We start from the raw sequence: 16,783 nt of genomic DNA on the forward strand, positions 1-16,783 counted from the left end.
CACTGAACCGGAACCAGTTCCAGTACCAGAGACTGATCTGGTCTAAGCTAAGATAATTTCGCAGAGTCGACAAGATCTGAGAGATGTGACAAAGAGGCTAAAGACGGATCAGAGAGAGAGAGATAGTGATAGTGAGAGAGAGAGACAGAGAGAGAGAGAGAGAGTGGGAGAGAGTAAGAGTGCGAATGTTGAGTGGATTGGGAGTAATTAAGGCGATTTTAAATAAGTATGTGTTGATTCTTCACACTCCGACGCACACGCACACACACACACACACACACACACGCACAGGCCAGGCTTGAGGTCCTGCGTCTGGTCGCAAAGACTAGCCGCAAAAACAACCCTCGACCCCGCGCTTACCATCGCCGTCCCTCCTACCCATCCCCCCCCTCCGCCCCCCGCCAGCATCCCGCCTCCCTGTCATGCTCCTTCCCCAACCGCCTGTCAACGGGTGGCGCGCAATAAAGATGTGAAATGTGAACGAACCGGAAGCTGCTAAGGCAATGCCTGCCAGAGCGTGAGAGCGAAAGGGAGCGACAGAGATTGTGAGAGAGGGTGAGAGTGTGTGAGTGGGAGAGTGGGAGAGGGAGCGCAGGCCGAGCGTGGGGTGGGGCAGACGAGCGAGTGAAGGTTGCGTTTTGAGCGTGTTGCCATTGTTGTCGCCGTTGTCGATACACGGATTGATGTGGATGCTCTTAATGCCCGACAGCCCGCAAAATCATTGTCAGGGCTTTTCACAACGATTTGCGCCCATTTTGATAGCACCCCCTCCCCTTCCCCTGACACCCACTGCCCAAACCCGTTACAGTTAACGTTAACGTTACCGTTACCTTGGCAATCAGGGCTTTAATTAGTTTAAGTGCTTGCGATATTCATGCATAACAAACCCTTGAATAAACATACACATAAATACATATGTGTGTGTGTGTGTGTGTCTGAATATATGTATCTATATGTTTATATATACATATATAAGTGGGCGATTGTTGTGACTTTATTGTAATGCAAATTACGATTTATTAGGTTATGTTTAGGCAATTTATCGATGGCTACTTAAAACGTAGCACGCCGAAGATTAAATACACTTTCCAGGCACCTGGCTTGGAATTGATGTCTTAGTAAAGCTATATAGGCGACCATTTTATATAGTTAAGACCTCCGATTTATTATAATATCCTAGGTGAGAATTTATCACATATATCACATATGTATATCATATTATAGATCTTTAGATCCCTTTAATATCCAGCTCATTGCGGTACTTTTCCCATCCACTTAACTGAACTTAATCGTTTTACCAATTGAGCTCGATCTCTATTTTAACGCTTTTATTTCTCTTTTAATATTTGAAGAAATGCTCTTTAAATATCCATAACAGATAACACACACACACGCACACACACACACACACGCTTGGGGAAATGCCAGAGAAAATGGTTTTCTAATTATAGTTGCCCCAATGAATGGAAACAGACAATTTGTTTTTGAGCCCAAACATTTTAGGTTTTTCCCCCGACGCCACTGTCCATGTGTGTGTGCGTGCGTGTGTGTGTGTGTGTGTGCGTGTGCGTGTGTGTGCCCCCTCTACAAAGCGAGCGCATCGCTAAAGTATTTGATATAGAGCTGGTAACGCCTTCGATAACTGTAGTTGAGCACTTATCGTTGCGTCTCGAGGGGTGGACACACACGTGTGTGCGGGGGAGGAGGGGGCTTGTTAATTGTCCATGAGAAAACCCGTTGCACATCTATGCTATGCCAAACTTTAAAATACAAAGCAACTCTCTTTACATTAAAACCGATTTCCAATTAAAATTTGGGCTACCGCACTGACAAAACAACAAAAACTCTAATGATTTCAGTCTGCGATAAGAAGTGACGATTGCGTTGGCGTCGACGCCGACGTCGCTGTCGACGCAGCGAGCAAATGAATATAAAAATGCGCTTGTACTTTAATTGGTTTCAACGCTGGCTAAAGCAAAAGCAAGAGCAACCCCCCCCCCACTTTGTGCTCTTAGCATAAACACACGCACAAGTAAACTGTGTGTGCGTGCATGCACATGAAGCTGCAGCGCAGCCACAGCAGCAGCATCAGCAGCCGCAGATGTACACATGAATTTTTAACAGCTGATAGCATTTGAAATTTATGACAACGCCGCTGACTCTTAAGCGCATCGAAGACACGGCCTAAGCACTATGCCGCTCTTGCACTTAATTTCTCTCACTCTCTCACACTCTTGCTGCGCTCTTTGACGCTCTTTGGCTAAATAATTTTTGACAGCGCTGTCGATGCTGTTGTTGCCGCTGCTGCTGCGACGCTGCTACTGCCGCTGCTACTGCGGCTGCGACTGCGGCTGCTGCTGCGGCTTTGGCTGCTGTTGTTGTTCTTGCCTGTCTGCGTCCGTCTTTAGTTTTGTTTGCTTCTTGTGTTTCTTTTTTCTTTTAGTGGCGAACAGGGGGCAACTATCAACTTCCGAGTTGGGGGATCGTGTCTAAGTCTGATCAAAGCATAAACACAAATGTTGTTGTTGTAAATTCTATTGTCACGTCGCATCTTACAGCGTTGCTGATAAGCAGCAAAACAGCTGACAACACACTGTGGGGGAGCGGGAATATGAATGCGCTTGTACATACGATTGCATATGTGCATGCGTGTATGTGTAAGTGTGCATGTGTGTGTGTGTGTGTGTGTGTGTGTGTATGCCTACCTGTGAACAGCTGCACATGTAAAGGTCCCGGCGTCTTGTTATACCTTGCCGAGGGCTATACAATTTTGTCACGAAATCTGTAACGCAGTAAAATAAATTTCGAATGAATATACATACATATGTGTGTGTACATAAAAACATATATAGGTATATATAAAAATTTAAAAAACAAATTGTAATCAACAAAAAATTTCTAAATACAATAATTTAATAATTCAGTATTTTCTTCATTTTTAATTTCAAATACATATACATATGTACATATGTACATACATACATACATATGTACATACGTATATGTATATCTGCAAGAGCATTAAATTTTCGGCACACTCTAAATAACGGTTTGTTACTTGTTTCTGTTCTTGTCACGAATTATTTTCTTTATAGATCTGGCAGCGCTGAGCGTTAAGCAAATCTGTTCCCAGCATAATCCATGCTTAATTGTTGGCCACCCTTCAATTTTGTAAGCCGCCGCCGCTGCCACAACCTCCCCTTTGGCGACACACAAGCGCACACACACACACATACACATACAGTTGTTTTTTTTTTTTGACTGTGTGTGTGCATATCTTGATAGATACACAAGCGTCGATTAATAATTATGAAACAAAATGGGCAATGATTACTTCAAACGGCTCCGGCGAAACCTTAGAAAGTTTTCTGGCCTTCACCTGCCACTAAGACGAGCAGCGACAGGCAACAACAGCCAAGTCTTCGTCTCGGGATTAGCCCAGAAAAGTAACTCAATACCAAAACCAATAGCAACGGAGCGCCTCAGAAAATATCCAAAGCGAATGAGTGAGCGAGCGTGCAAAATTCATGTAAACTGTAGTAAGAGCGGGAGAGCGAAGTTGATTGTCAGCAGGGGGGGAGGCGAATAAGTGATGACATAGCCGTGAACAGAAGAAGCAGCCAGGCAATATCGTTGCACTCACACACACACACACACACACAGAGAGAGATACACAACACACACACACACACAGACGGCGAGCATGCAAAGACACGGAGCAACATTTGATTGTCGGCTATGCACAACAAACCAGTATAATTGCACAAACACACACACACACACAGCCACACACACCAGAAACAAGCATAGTTGAAGAGATGGGCTGAAATTGACTGGCGAGTGAAGGGCGCTCTCTTTGGCTTAAAGGACGAGACGTAAAACAAAACGTGCGACAGCAGCGCAGCAGGCAGCACAGAAATTCACAAAATAAAAAAAAAAGGAAAAAACAAATAGAAATAATAATCAAATGGAAGCTAAAACATCAGCAAACGCAAGCGGGCGTCCCAATTCAAACGGCGTCTCCTACCTCGCCGCCCCCGTCTGTCCACTCGTGGGGGCCAGCTACCACGCGGCTGAAAAATGTTCGCTCATTTGTATTATGTATTTTGTCTCTGTGTGTGTGTGTGTGTGTTTTATACTGACCTCGACGTCGCTGCCAGCGTCGAATGTGGCGTCGCAGCTCTTTGTTATGCGTTCGTTCTCTTTTGGCTAGGCTTTTGGTTTTCTCTTGCTTCCGCCCTTGTTGCTGGTTGTTGTTGGTTGTGTGCCGCTTGCTCAGCGCAATGACTTGTGGGACTTGTTGGCAGCGACGCTAACGTCGGCGTCGTCATTGTTCCGCGCAGCCGTTTAACTTTGCGTTTGTGTTTATAAATGTGTGCTTGGCAGTGTATATGTGTGTGTGTGTGTACATACGTACGTACGAGCGTACGTGTGTGCTATGGTCTCATTTCAAGATAATCGTCACACGAATGAGTTGCTGATGTTTTTGTTGTTATTATTGCGCTGCTTGTTGCTGGTTGTTGTAATTTAGCGGTTTTGCTTTGTATTTTCTCTTGTTGTTGTTGCTTTTGTTGTGTTCTTACTATGCTAGCTTATAAGCTGTATATATGTAATGGCCTTTTTCATGCATGTTATGTACGTATGTAGGAACATACTTATGCATGCATGTTACTTGTATGACGTATGACATACAGTTACCATATTCTGATACACAGCAACAATTTCTTCTTAGTCCTCTTTACAAGAGTATTTCAACTTCTTCATGTCCAAAGGCAACAAAAATAAACAGCAAACAAAATATACACACATATGTATGTATGTATGTATATATTTTGTTTTCCTTCCCACTTCTTTGTTTCGCTTTGGTTTTTTTTTTTTTTTTCTCCCGCTTGCTCGCGCTGCTGTTGTAGTTGCCAGACTTTTCGCCTAGTTGCTGCTTAATGTTATTAGATATGTTATTGTGTTTTTGTTTTGCTTTTGTTTTATTCTGATGATATTGTGTTTAGCATTTTAACCCATTTAAGTGTTAAATACTTAATGTCAACAGGTTCTGACCCAAATGCGTAGACAAATGCGCCAATAGGTAAACAAAAGAGTATATATACATATGTATATATTATGTATGTACATACATGTATGTATATACATAATGAGTGCGTGTATGTATGTGTGCGCGCGCGTGTATCTGTGTATTTGTACATACAGACAAAGCGTTCGCCTTGCTCGGGAAAATGTTCACTTAAGGCATTTACATCCGGGAATCAGTTATTGTATGAGCATACATATGTACATACGTACATACATCACATATACATAGATAGCCTAACACTTATTTGCGACCTTTTGCTAACTGAGTTGATCTTGGATTCAGTTGGGGGATCGGGGCGTCTTGACAATCCGGCTTCAATGCGAGAAAAATTCATTTACATATTTATGGATAAATTGTTCATATCGTTTGTACATACATATACAAACAAATAAACAAAAAGAGTGGCAGCTCTGCCCGTGCGGGCGCGTGTTGTTTTTGTCTGTTGCTTAACAATAAATTGGAAGCAGCAGAGGCAGCAGCAACAACAGATATACACACACACACACACACACACACACATACATATATAATTTCAATTTGAATTCGAAATGCGCCGCAACAATAATTGTTGCTGTTTTCGCAACAACAACAACAGCAACAACAATAACAATAAGAACAAGCGAAAACGAAAATCGAAAACAACAAAAACAATGTCAACGCTTTCGTTGGCGGCAACGTCAACGTCGACGTCGAAGGTGACGGCGTCAACAGCATCAGCAGCAGCATCATCACAGCACGCCTGCTGTCAACGTCAACGTCAGCGTTGGCAGCACCAGCACCAGCTCACAGTCACTTAGCGCAACAGCGACGTCGGCAGAGCCGTTAACGCTAACGTATATATCGACTGCGGCGTTAACTTCCGGCATATTCTTGCTCATCTCCAAGTTGTTATTATTATTATTATTATTATTAAAGTTAACACGACACGTATTGCAATAAATATAACAACAACATGCGCACCGAAGTTTGGAATAGCATTTGCAAAGAGAGCGAAAAAGGAGCACGAAATGAAATTTGATTAAATAAAATACACTAACCCATAGACTACAAACACTTGAATATCTGTAATGTACACGCATTTAAATACATACACATATGTATGTGTGTATATGCATGTGTGCAGGCAGGTATGGTATGCATGACCATTTGTACAGCGTACCCGCCAGCTTTTCAAACAAGATATCAATCGAAAATATGCTAAGAATGCTCTCATATGAGAGCGTATGAGAGCGGTGTAGGGGACACGAGGCATATAAAAATCAGTCGAAAAACGCATTTAAAGCCACTCAAAAGCTAAACAGAAGACCATAAAATGTTTTTCACGCCATCGCTGCCGCCGGCCACGGCCTGGGCCACCACGCCAAGCGGAGCCCGAGGGTTGGACGGACGGGCGGACCGCAGGCCACTTGTGTACTATTACTACACACAGTGAATCACACACACACGCACGCACACATTTTGTGTTACAGTTTCAATTTAAAAGGAATACGTTCCCACACGCACGCATACACACACAAACACACACACACACATATGCACACATACACGCAAACACAAAGAGGCATCATCATCAATTTCTAAATGCAAAACCGCAATAAAAAAAGCAACAACAAGTAAAATATAAAAGCAATAACACAACACTGAACTGTGCACACACTCACCGGCCCAACAGCAGAGAGCGCCAGATACCTAGTCTTTGTTGAATAACAGCTTGGGTTAGATGATTTCAATATATTAAGATCAAATGAAAAGATTTAAAGTTTAGATGATATTTAATTTATTATTACATTTGTGGCTCATTTTACAGCGCCAAAATAGCTAATATGCTGGCTGCCTGGCATAGTGTACCATAAACACAGCAAAGCAGAGAAGTCAAAGCCGAAATCGAAGTACACACGAAGTAGTGAGAGCCGCACAAAGACACCAGCAGAGATGATAGACAGAGAGCGCGCGCGAGAGAGAGACAGTGTAACGAGAGAGTGAGAGAGTAAGAGGCGGCAAAATGGTGTGGCTGGCAAACGTTGCGCTCTGTTTCGGTTTGTCGAGTGTTGATGATTTTACGAGAGTGTGAGGGGGGGGGGGGGGTGGCGGCGTTTGTCGAGGAGGGTCATAGAGTAATGACGAGGACGACGCACGCACGTGTAACCGTAAAAAGAGTAAACGAGTAGTGGGCCGTGCATGTGGGTGTGTGCGTGTGTGCTTGTTTATGTATGTAGTGTGTATTTACTTTGCAAAATAACAAGCCAGGGGCAAGCTGGGTGACAAGATAATTGTTGGTGCGCGAAAGTGTTTGGTAATGCGACCGAGAACTGATCCGTTAATTTGGCTGTATGTATGCATGTGTATCCATGTGTGTGTCTGTGTGTGTGTGTGTGTGTGTGTGTTTGTATTAAATAATTTAGATTCAGTTACTTTTGATGTCATATCTGATGATAACTCAATGATAACCGTTTGCTGCGCTCGCAAACATACGACCTCTCTTCTCGTTAGACTGCGGATAGGCGAATGACCCAACGTTTTGACTCAGCAGTTATATCAATGTCACATCCATGCCAAAAAAAAACAAAAAAAACACAGCAAAACTTCCACAATATTTCGGGCATTAGCCCCTTGTATAAAATGCTTGCTTCAAGGTAATTTTGTATTTTAAATTATTTGTGTTTTTGTTTTTTGTTATTTATTTAGTTCATTGTACGACAATAAGGGAGTTTTCTATCTAGCCAAAATGCCCTATTTCACAAATTTGGTTCAACTTGACTTTCTCTAACTCAATGAGTAAAATAGTGCAATAGGATAAGTCGAGTATACTCAACGATGCAATACGTACAGTGTATATACATATATACGAGTGTAATTACCGTTTAAATCGGTCGAAACGGGTTCTTCTCTTTAATGTATTTGGATTCAGCGACTCTTGAACTGTGCGCCCAATGCAATAGCTTTCAAACTGTGATTACCGTGGTTCGGCCGTTAGGGCTTCTAGTATAACATATTTATAATTGATATAAACTAATTTATCCAAGGATAAGAAGACGTTTAAAATGTGTGTAACAAATATAAAAACAATTTTTTCTAGACCTCAAATCATGTTTAAACAGGCTTAGATCAAAATCGGATAGAGCATTAACTGTGCACTGAAGCACAGTGGGCTCAAGGGAGCATACATACAAACAGACAAACAAACATGCATACACACATGCATGCATGCATACACACACAAAAGAAACGGTATAAGCTTTACATTTCGTTCATTTCATTTTTCGAAGATTACAAATTTCGGCACGCGCTGCTGAATTGTTGGACTCTCAAAGTGCAGCGAGCATCGCCTGTGACGAACCCTCGAATATTCGGTATTTACCGTATTAATTACAAAATGTTCTCGTTACCTTTGCTTTTGTCCTTTGTTCTCAGAGAGCGCGATCTTAAGCGACGCTCTGCTCTGCTCTCTGCATTTTCGGCGCCTGCATTTACTACTTCCAATTGCGAAACAAAGTAGCTACATACATATGTAGCAAAAAGTGGCCTTCATAAAGAAGGGGGCAATACACACACTTGCACCTATACTCACACAGGTGTGGCAGCAGCGATGCACAGACACACGTCTGCTACTGTGTATGCATATACATATGTATATGCGCATTGGCGTTAAAGAGTGCGCGCGCGTCTTCATCAGCGACTTAATTATTAAATTAAATGCGCTAAATGGCAGCACACGCAAGTGGCAATAAAAAAATAATGAAAACCAAAAACAACTCAAGCAAAAAGCTCGAAAATAACACACAGACACACACGCACGTAAATACATAAAGAGCAGCATACGCACAACGTCGACGTCGGCGTCGACGTCAACTGACGCCACATGCTTACAACCTTGTCCGTTATGGCCCCGCGTTCCCGCACACTTAATACAGTCACCCACAACCCTTCGGCTTGTATAAGAACAACAAGAACAGCAGCAACACCAACAACAGGCAAATCGAATAAAATTGTCAACGCCGTGTGCGCTCTTTTGCTCTCGCTCTCTCTAGCTTCTCTGCTCTCCTACTCTCTTCGTAGCTGCTCGCTGAATATGCGCGCTATGCTTGCTGTGTTGTTTCTGTTGTTGTTGTTGGCGCTCTCTTGCTTTGGAGCTGTTCAGTTTTGTGTTGCTGCTGGTTGTTGGCTGCTCCTCATGCTTTTTTATGGCTTTTATGGTCATAAAGCCGCTTTGGCCTGTCCAATAGCCGCCAGCTGTTGACGTTGCCGCTACCGCTTCACACTCTCGCATGACAACAACAAAACAGCAAAAACTAAATATATACATATGTACATATAAAAAACAAACGTCAGTCTCAGTGGCCCAAGCTAAATGGCAACATATGCACATTCAAACACAGGGCATACTCACACACAGGCATGGCCTAGCCTGGCGCAGGTATGCACACACACACACTGTGCTGCATCTGTATGCCAGGGCCCGCAAACAAACCAAACGTAAAAAGCGCGCGCGAATACAGGTCGACGCTCGGGCATAGGCGTCGACGTCGCCATCGGCCGCAACGTTAGCGTACGCGTCAGCGTCAACGTCGACGTCAGCGTTTGCTTCTTGTTGCGGTCGACGCTGTTTATGATTTTCGGAAATTCCATTTCGTGTGCATTTTTCGTTTGTTATCGCTACAGTTGTAGCTGTTGTTGTTGCTGTAGCTTGTTAACATATTTGAAACGTATTAAATCAATTTGTCTTTGCTCCAATGGGCACCTGTTTCTTTATATGTATGTATGGGCCGTATGTATGTATGTTTATGTATGCTAGGCTTGAGCCTAACATAATTATGTTAATGTTAATGCCTTTACGCTGTCTGGCAACGCTTGCTTGCCCATGTGCGTGCAAAAACCGGTTTTGGCTTTTGATCGCTGCGCTGCCCATTAACAAAAAAAAAAAAAAATTTACCTGCCATGACGTCACAAACGCTTATCAATTGCGCTGCCAAATTTTCGCATACACACAACAAGCAAAGACAATATGTATAAAAGGGGGCGGGCGCCTTAGCAAATCAGTGCCAGGCCACACGCACACATAATTGTGTGTGTGTGTGAGTGTGTGTGTGTGTGTGTGTGTGGGACCGGCTGCTTGCAACTGTTTCTGTTGCTTCTCTTTTCCTATTGCTCGCTGCGGCTGCTGAGGCTTGTGTGGTTTTAGCTGTAAATCGAACTACTTATTTAAAGGCACTCTGTTAACATACATACATATGTATATATGTATATGTGTATATACATATGCACCCAAATAAGTACGCTATGTTAAATACAAAAAACCAGCACTAGTTATGTATGCACGTGTCTACAAATGTATGTATGTTTGGTTGGCAATTACATTGAAAGCTCTACGAGAGGGGAATTGTCTCTTAAGATGTTCAATTTGATTGAATTCCTATTAATTGTGCTTACGTTTTTCATCCCTTCTGAATTATAGGACTATGTAAAGATGAAAAATGTTATAAATGATGAAATATTTTCCGACATCTGCCTTGATAAAATATTCAAAACAATTCGCACCGGAGAGCGTTGTATATGAATGTGTATGTGCACGTATATGTACATACATACAAACATATATGTATATAGCTGTTACATGTGTAATATACCACACGCAAAATTCGGATATGCGGGGTATAAAAACGACAGCGACGATTCCAACATGGAAGCAGCAGCAACAACAACAGCAACTAGAGCCAACAGGTTTAAACTACGCAAACGGCAACACAAATTACAATAACAGAAGCGACCGCGAAGTCGGCGCGGCAGTGACGGCGGCGGCGGCAGCGGCAGTAAAAGCAATAACACAATAAATGAAAATGGAAATCATTTCGACATGTGCGCACATACATGCATACCTAAGCGCACATACATATACACACTGTATGTGTGCATGTATGCATGCGTGATGCCGGAATGATTCCGAATTGTCGCCAAACAAACTTGAGAAACAATTGGAGCAGCAAAACACAAGTGGATTTGGTAATGACCAAATGAGGAATGAACTGGAACGGAATAAAATGAAACAGAACAGATATACACACATGCATACATATGTATGTATGTACACATGTATGAGTCTATTAATTATAAGCACGTTTACATACAAAATGTAGTTGTGCAAAATGAGTAAAAATATATGTATGTATGTATGTTTGTATACATGCTTGCAAGCCGATGACATCTGCTTATTAATATTACAAAATCATTTAATGCCTTGAACCATATCTTTTATTTACTTCTTTCAATCAGAGAGCTTGCGTAGTATTTGTGAGTATCGCACGTAACGTAACGGCGCTGTGCTTACGTTTACTTTGACGCTAATGCAACACAAATCAAAATCAAAAACGTGTCAAAGCAAAACAACAACAAACGCCGAAGACTGCAGTGCTGCTGCAGTAGCAACAACAGCAACGCCAATGGCAATTATGCATGTACCCACACACGCATACACACACAGACACAGCCAGTCTTAGTCTTGACAATGCGTCGCGATTATACGATAAGTTGAGTGAGAGGTGAGCAGCACAGCAAACAGCAGCAGCAGCAGCAGCAGCAGCAGCCACAGTCGGCAGACCAAACCAGGCCCAGGCATAAACAGAGGCACACACACAAACACATACACACACAGACATGAAGGCAGGCAGGCCAGACAGCTGAAGCATATGCACCAGCAGCAGTGTATGGTTTATAGTGTTTTTTTTTTTTTTTTTGTTTATTGGGGTGAGTGCAAAAGAAAGAGTAGAAAATGTGTTGCAAAGGCAACTTGCGGGAGGCGCTCAAAATGAGCCGAACGGACTTTGCTAAAAATGTAAAGATTTCGTTAAATATTGAATTGGCGGCATAGTCAAAGAGAAAAGAGAGCAATATTGGAATGTACATGTGTGTGTGTACATTTTGAGTGTTATTATTGAGTTGGTTCTGGCTTGAGCCTGTTTTAAACAAAGCATTTACTCACTATCAATTAGTAGCTGATCACGCCGAGCCCTGCGCTCTTTTGCGGCGATGTGTGCGCTCTTAAGAGAGAATGTGTGGTGGGGGTAGATGGGTCCTCTAAGCAATGCATTGCAACTGTAACTAGCGCGCTTTCTCTGCTGAAACTGCGAATGCCCTCTGCTGGGTCTATGTTTGTACATGTATGTTGGGCCCTGGCCCGCCCCGTGGCCGCAAAAACAGCGAAAAGAAAACATAGCAGCGGCATCAGCAGCAGCAGCGGCAACGAGGCGGACAAATGAAGCGCTTTGGCTACAGCTTTCTCACGTCGCAGCAGCAGCACCGTTGGCCAGACGTGGTTGGGGGCGTGCGGGCGGTCGGTCGGTCCGTATGAGTGTGTGTGGCAAGGCCGCAATTAATTACAAACTTAGCCAGCTGTCCGTGTCCCTCTGCTGCCGTTGTGCTCTGCTTCTGTGTGTGTGTGTGTGTGTGTGTGTGTGTGTGTATCTCTGATGGCGGCGAAAAGTGGCACGTATCAATGTTGAAAGCGTAAACACAAAGAGTGCCTGAGCGAAGAGAGCGACAGGCAGACAGCCAGAGAGACGGGCAGCCCAGCAAAAACACACACAGAAAGAGCGAGAGCGACAGAGAGAGAGAGGAGGCATGGGAATATGCTTTCGCCGGCCGTTCCGTTGGTCGCATTACCGTTACGTTACCCTTTTGCCCGTGCCCTTTGGCTTTGCAATAGATTCTGTGTATTGCAAACATGACCAAATTTATGTATAATACACACAAACACAATCTTGCATGCTATTATGTATGTACATATGTACGTTGGCAAATGTAGGCAAACATACAAACAACTACAACAACCATTTTTTGTGAAGGGCACACAGTTGAAAGCACCGACAAAGATGACGACGACGGCAGCGGCGACGCTAGCAGCGTCTACGCCAACGGCAGCAGCGCCCGCAGACATTGTAAAATGGCAACAGCAGCAGCAGCAACAATAACGAAAACTGGCCAGCCCTCTGCTTGTGTGTATGTATGTGTGCGCGCGCAATAGCATCAGCATCAACTTTAAATACTTAGAGTCAATTCAACAATGCTCCAAACACGAGTCATTTTTAATGCACAAAACCAACAAGAACAGGACACACACACACACACATACAGAAATACACACACACAGACAATCACATGCTTCGCAGCCAAAACTGCTGACGCTGACGCATTTATCACTGCGCTGCTTTGGCAGCCAACAACAACAAGAAGAACGAAGGAAGAAGCCACCGCAACAACAAACAATAGAGCTAGCCAATGTAAAGTGTATGGAGCAAAGGAGAGCGGTGCGACGTTGCGGGGCAGACGACGCTCAACAGTCGTCGGCGCGCATTGGGAGTCATTGATTTTCGTTTATGAGCGCGACGGCGACGGTGACGGCAACGCGCTCTCACTTTTTATACGTTCATTCACACGGCGCACAGTGGGACTGTTTGTATGGAATGTTAATGATACGACAGACAGATCATTTAGGTATCATGGGCAGAGCTCACGGGGTTGTTGTCGGCTATAATTAAAGTCTTAAATTTGGTAAACACGAATTCGTGTAACAAAAATCATTTTGAAAAGAATAATAACACACATGTAAATAAATATTATGTTAAATAAAAGCTATTAAGGCAGTTGTTAGATTTTTGCACAATTTTCCCACTGTGTCTCCAAAGCAGTGGCTTGCTTGGCAAATGCAAAGAGCGTACAGCAGGCAGCAAAAGAGAGCGTGCGCGCAAAAAAAAAAAAAAACACGCAATGAGCTAGCGGTGCTGGCGGGGCGTAAGAGGCAAACGAATTTTAAATATGTTATTGATAATTAAATTGTTGCTGTGGCTGCGATACATCTGTATGCATGTGTGTAGTGTGTTTGTGTGTGTGTGCTCCTACTAGTCTATGGGGGCGGCACGTCTGCCTTTGGGATTTGTGCTTTTGCTTGGCTTTAGCGCGACTTTGGCAAATTGTGTGTGAAATGCAGACGTCGCGACAGCGTCGGCTGCTGCATATGCGTTGACGTTGGCGTCGCTGTTTCTGTTGATGTGTTTGTTTTTTTTTTTTGCTCTGACAGTGGGCAGTTTTCGATTTCGTTTCGACACCTTTTGTTGTTTGTGTTGTGTGTGTGTGTGTGTGCGTTTGCTGTAGCTTAAATTCACGGTACCGGTTAAAGCTGAGGCCAGCCATGCCTACCCGCCCCTGCTAATCGAGCACCAAACAACGTACACAACAATAACAAAAAAAAGTAAAGAAATAAAATGAAAAAAACAAAAACGAAACTCCATCTTGAAATAAAGCGCGCTGATTTGGCTCAGTCACAGCAGGTAATCGCTGCCACTGCTGCTGGCAGCTCGCCGTGCGTCAACCGTGTCAGTGTGTGGCATATGTATGTGTGCGTTAAATATTGTATATATGTACATACATATGTACATACATACATATATGTATGTATACAATTTATTTTATTGTTGTTTCTATTTTGGGCTTATCAGCAGCAAATTGAACGTAATAAATACTGAATTGTTATGCCATCTTCATTACGTAATTTGAATTTATCTTGCAGCGACCTGCATAGCTGCCTACGTAAATGCGACATTAAAGAAGACTGTGAGAGGGAGATGGGTAGAGTGCGTCTGGCCAATGGGGCCAGGGGCGATTGCGAAGGCCACGAAAGGTCAATGCAATGCAAAAAGGATACGCACGCACACAGTTACATACATGCGTGTGTGTGTGTGTGACATTGAACCAATAACGAATAAGTTCGGCGGCATTTGTAGCGTTCCAGTGATGATTACTTTCGCAAATAAACAGTTATATTAATATGTATGTATGTGTATATGTGTGTGTGTGTGTGCGCGCATAACAAGTAAAAGTCTGAGCTATATATGTAGATAATAAGTACAAACGCCTGCAAGGTCGATGAAAACAAAAAACAATTGCCATACATCTTTTTCTCTTTCGCTCTAGCCACAGTTCCTCGTCATAATAAAAACGAAATGAGGTTAGTTCAGTTTTTTTTTTTTGTATTTTATTTTAATGTGCGCCAAAGGAAAGCCTTCTAGGTTAAATAAATATAAATATGTACATACATATGTATGTACATAAATTTGCTGTTGTTTTTATTTTTGCCTTTTAGGATACGGCATGAGCTGTTGGCCAGCGAACAGTTATTTTGCTGCTGCTTCTTCTGTCGCTACCCACTCAGTTCACAGTTAAATGTGTATAAACAGATTTGAGTCATGACGTTTAGCAAGAAAATTGTATTTTGCATTGTTTATCGCTAGATTCCATTTTTTATTCTGCTTTTTCTTTTTCTTTTTTCGTAAATGTTCCAAGGAATTGGAAGTCAGCGCAGCGGCAATTAATAACAAGCAAACACCAACACACTCTCACAATCATAATGATCAACACGACGCTCTCTTTAAGTATACATATGCATGTGTGTGTGTGTACGCTGTTTGCCTAAACAATAAATGCACACACGCACACAGGCATAAATTAAGAGAGTGCCAAAAGTGACCTCAAGCTTTTACATTCACATACACACACACACACATACACACATGCATGCATGCAAATTGCATATTGGGAATTGTTTGTCAGCATTTGCATTTGCCAAAAATATTGATAGAGTCGCCGAGCAGCAGCGGCAGCGCCAATGGCCGCCATTTGTTATGCGGCAAGCTGGCAACTTAATAAATGCTGCCACTAACGGTCTGTGGCGCTGTCGCTTAAGGCCAGTTACTTTTTACATAATAAAAACAACAATACCAATACAAATGCATTTATGTACATATGTGTGTTTAAAATAAAAACTATAAAAGTTATGCTCGCTACTCACAGCGCGTGCCAAGCCGCCGCAGCAGCGACAGGCGGCAAAAGACAACAAGAGGCTCTCAATTTTTTATTTATATTTTTGCCAACTGTCCGTCGTTGTTGCCCGCCCGCCCTTTGCTCTGTTGGAGCTGGCCGCGCGTGTGTTTGCGTTTCGCTTCCGTTACAAATGGCAGCAGCAGCAGCAGCAGCAGCAGACAAACAAAAAAACACGCTAAGAAAATGCCCCACACATTACACACACAACACGCACGCACGCACACTTGCATACAGTGCCAAAATCTTGCATATCACACAGAAACATTCGCACATACACACACTCAACATATAGAGCACAGTACGCACGTACGCCATGCAATGCGCTCTTTATGTTGTATAGCAAGGCTCTCTTTGCGCTCTTTGGCTTCTGGCGCTTCTGCTCTGCTCAGCTTAGGTTAGCCGACGACGTCTCTGCTGGCTGCTACTTCCGTTTGTACGTTCGACAGCGATGCCGGCAGCGGCCGAGCCGAAGTTGGTTGAACATCTGTGCGCGCTGCCGACGACAACGTTGCTGCCAGGCAAACAAAACGTCCGCCACTGCCACTGCCGCTGTCGCTGCTACGGCCGCTGCCTATGCCTCTGCTGCCTGATGCCAGCTAAAGCCCGTGCGCTTCATTCATTCAATTTTCAGTTCACATTGAACGCGAGAACTGTGCGGACGTGCAAGCGGCAGCGGCAAAGTTCGGCCTAGTAACAACACAAGTAACGCAACAACAAAAACCACGCGCTCCCCAACTTACACGTTCCGCGCTGTCTCTCTCTCTCTCTCTCACAAACAAACAAGCAACCTCAACAGGCGCCTACAATTTCCCAAAAAACTTAATTAAA

At 43.3% G+C, this 16,783-nt stretch overlaps 1 long non-coding RNA gene across 1 annotated transcript in view; it reads right to left on the reverse strand.

The window, feature by feature from the left end:
* LOC135434155 (uncharacterized) overlaps nt 1-16,783 on the reverse strand; it is a 37,109-nt gene that overhangs the window by 14,566 nt on the left and 5,760 nt on the right. Inside the window, exon 3 of the long non-coding RNA XR_010437184.1 lies at nt 2,706-2,782. This is a non-coding gene — a long non-coding RNA (uncharacterized LOC135434155). The remainder of the gene's footprint in view (nt 1-2,705; nt 2,783-16,783) is intronic.

Source organism: Drosophila montana, unplaced genomic scaffold, assembly GCF_035044405.1.
Source record: "Drosophila montana isolate Dmon_TW-CO22-7 unplaced genomic scaffold, ASM3504440v1 contig_3274_1, whole genome shotgun sequence".
Lineage (NCBI taxonomy): Eukaryota > Metazoa > Arthropoda > Insecta > Diptera > Drosophilidae > Drosophila > Drosophila montana.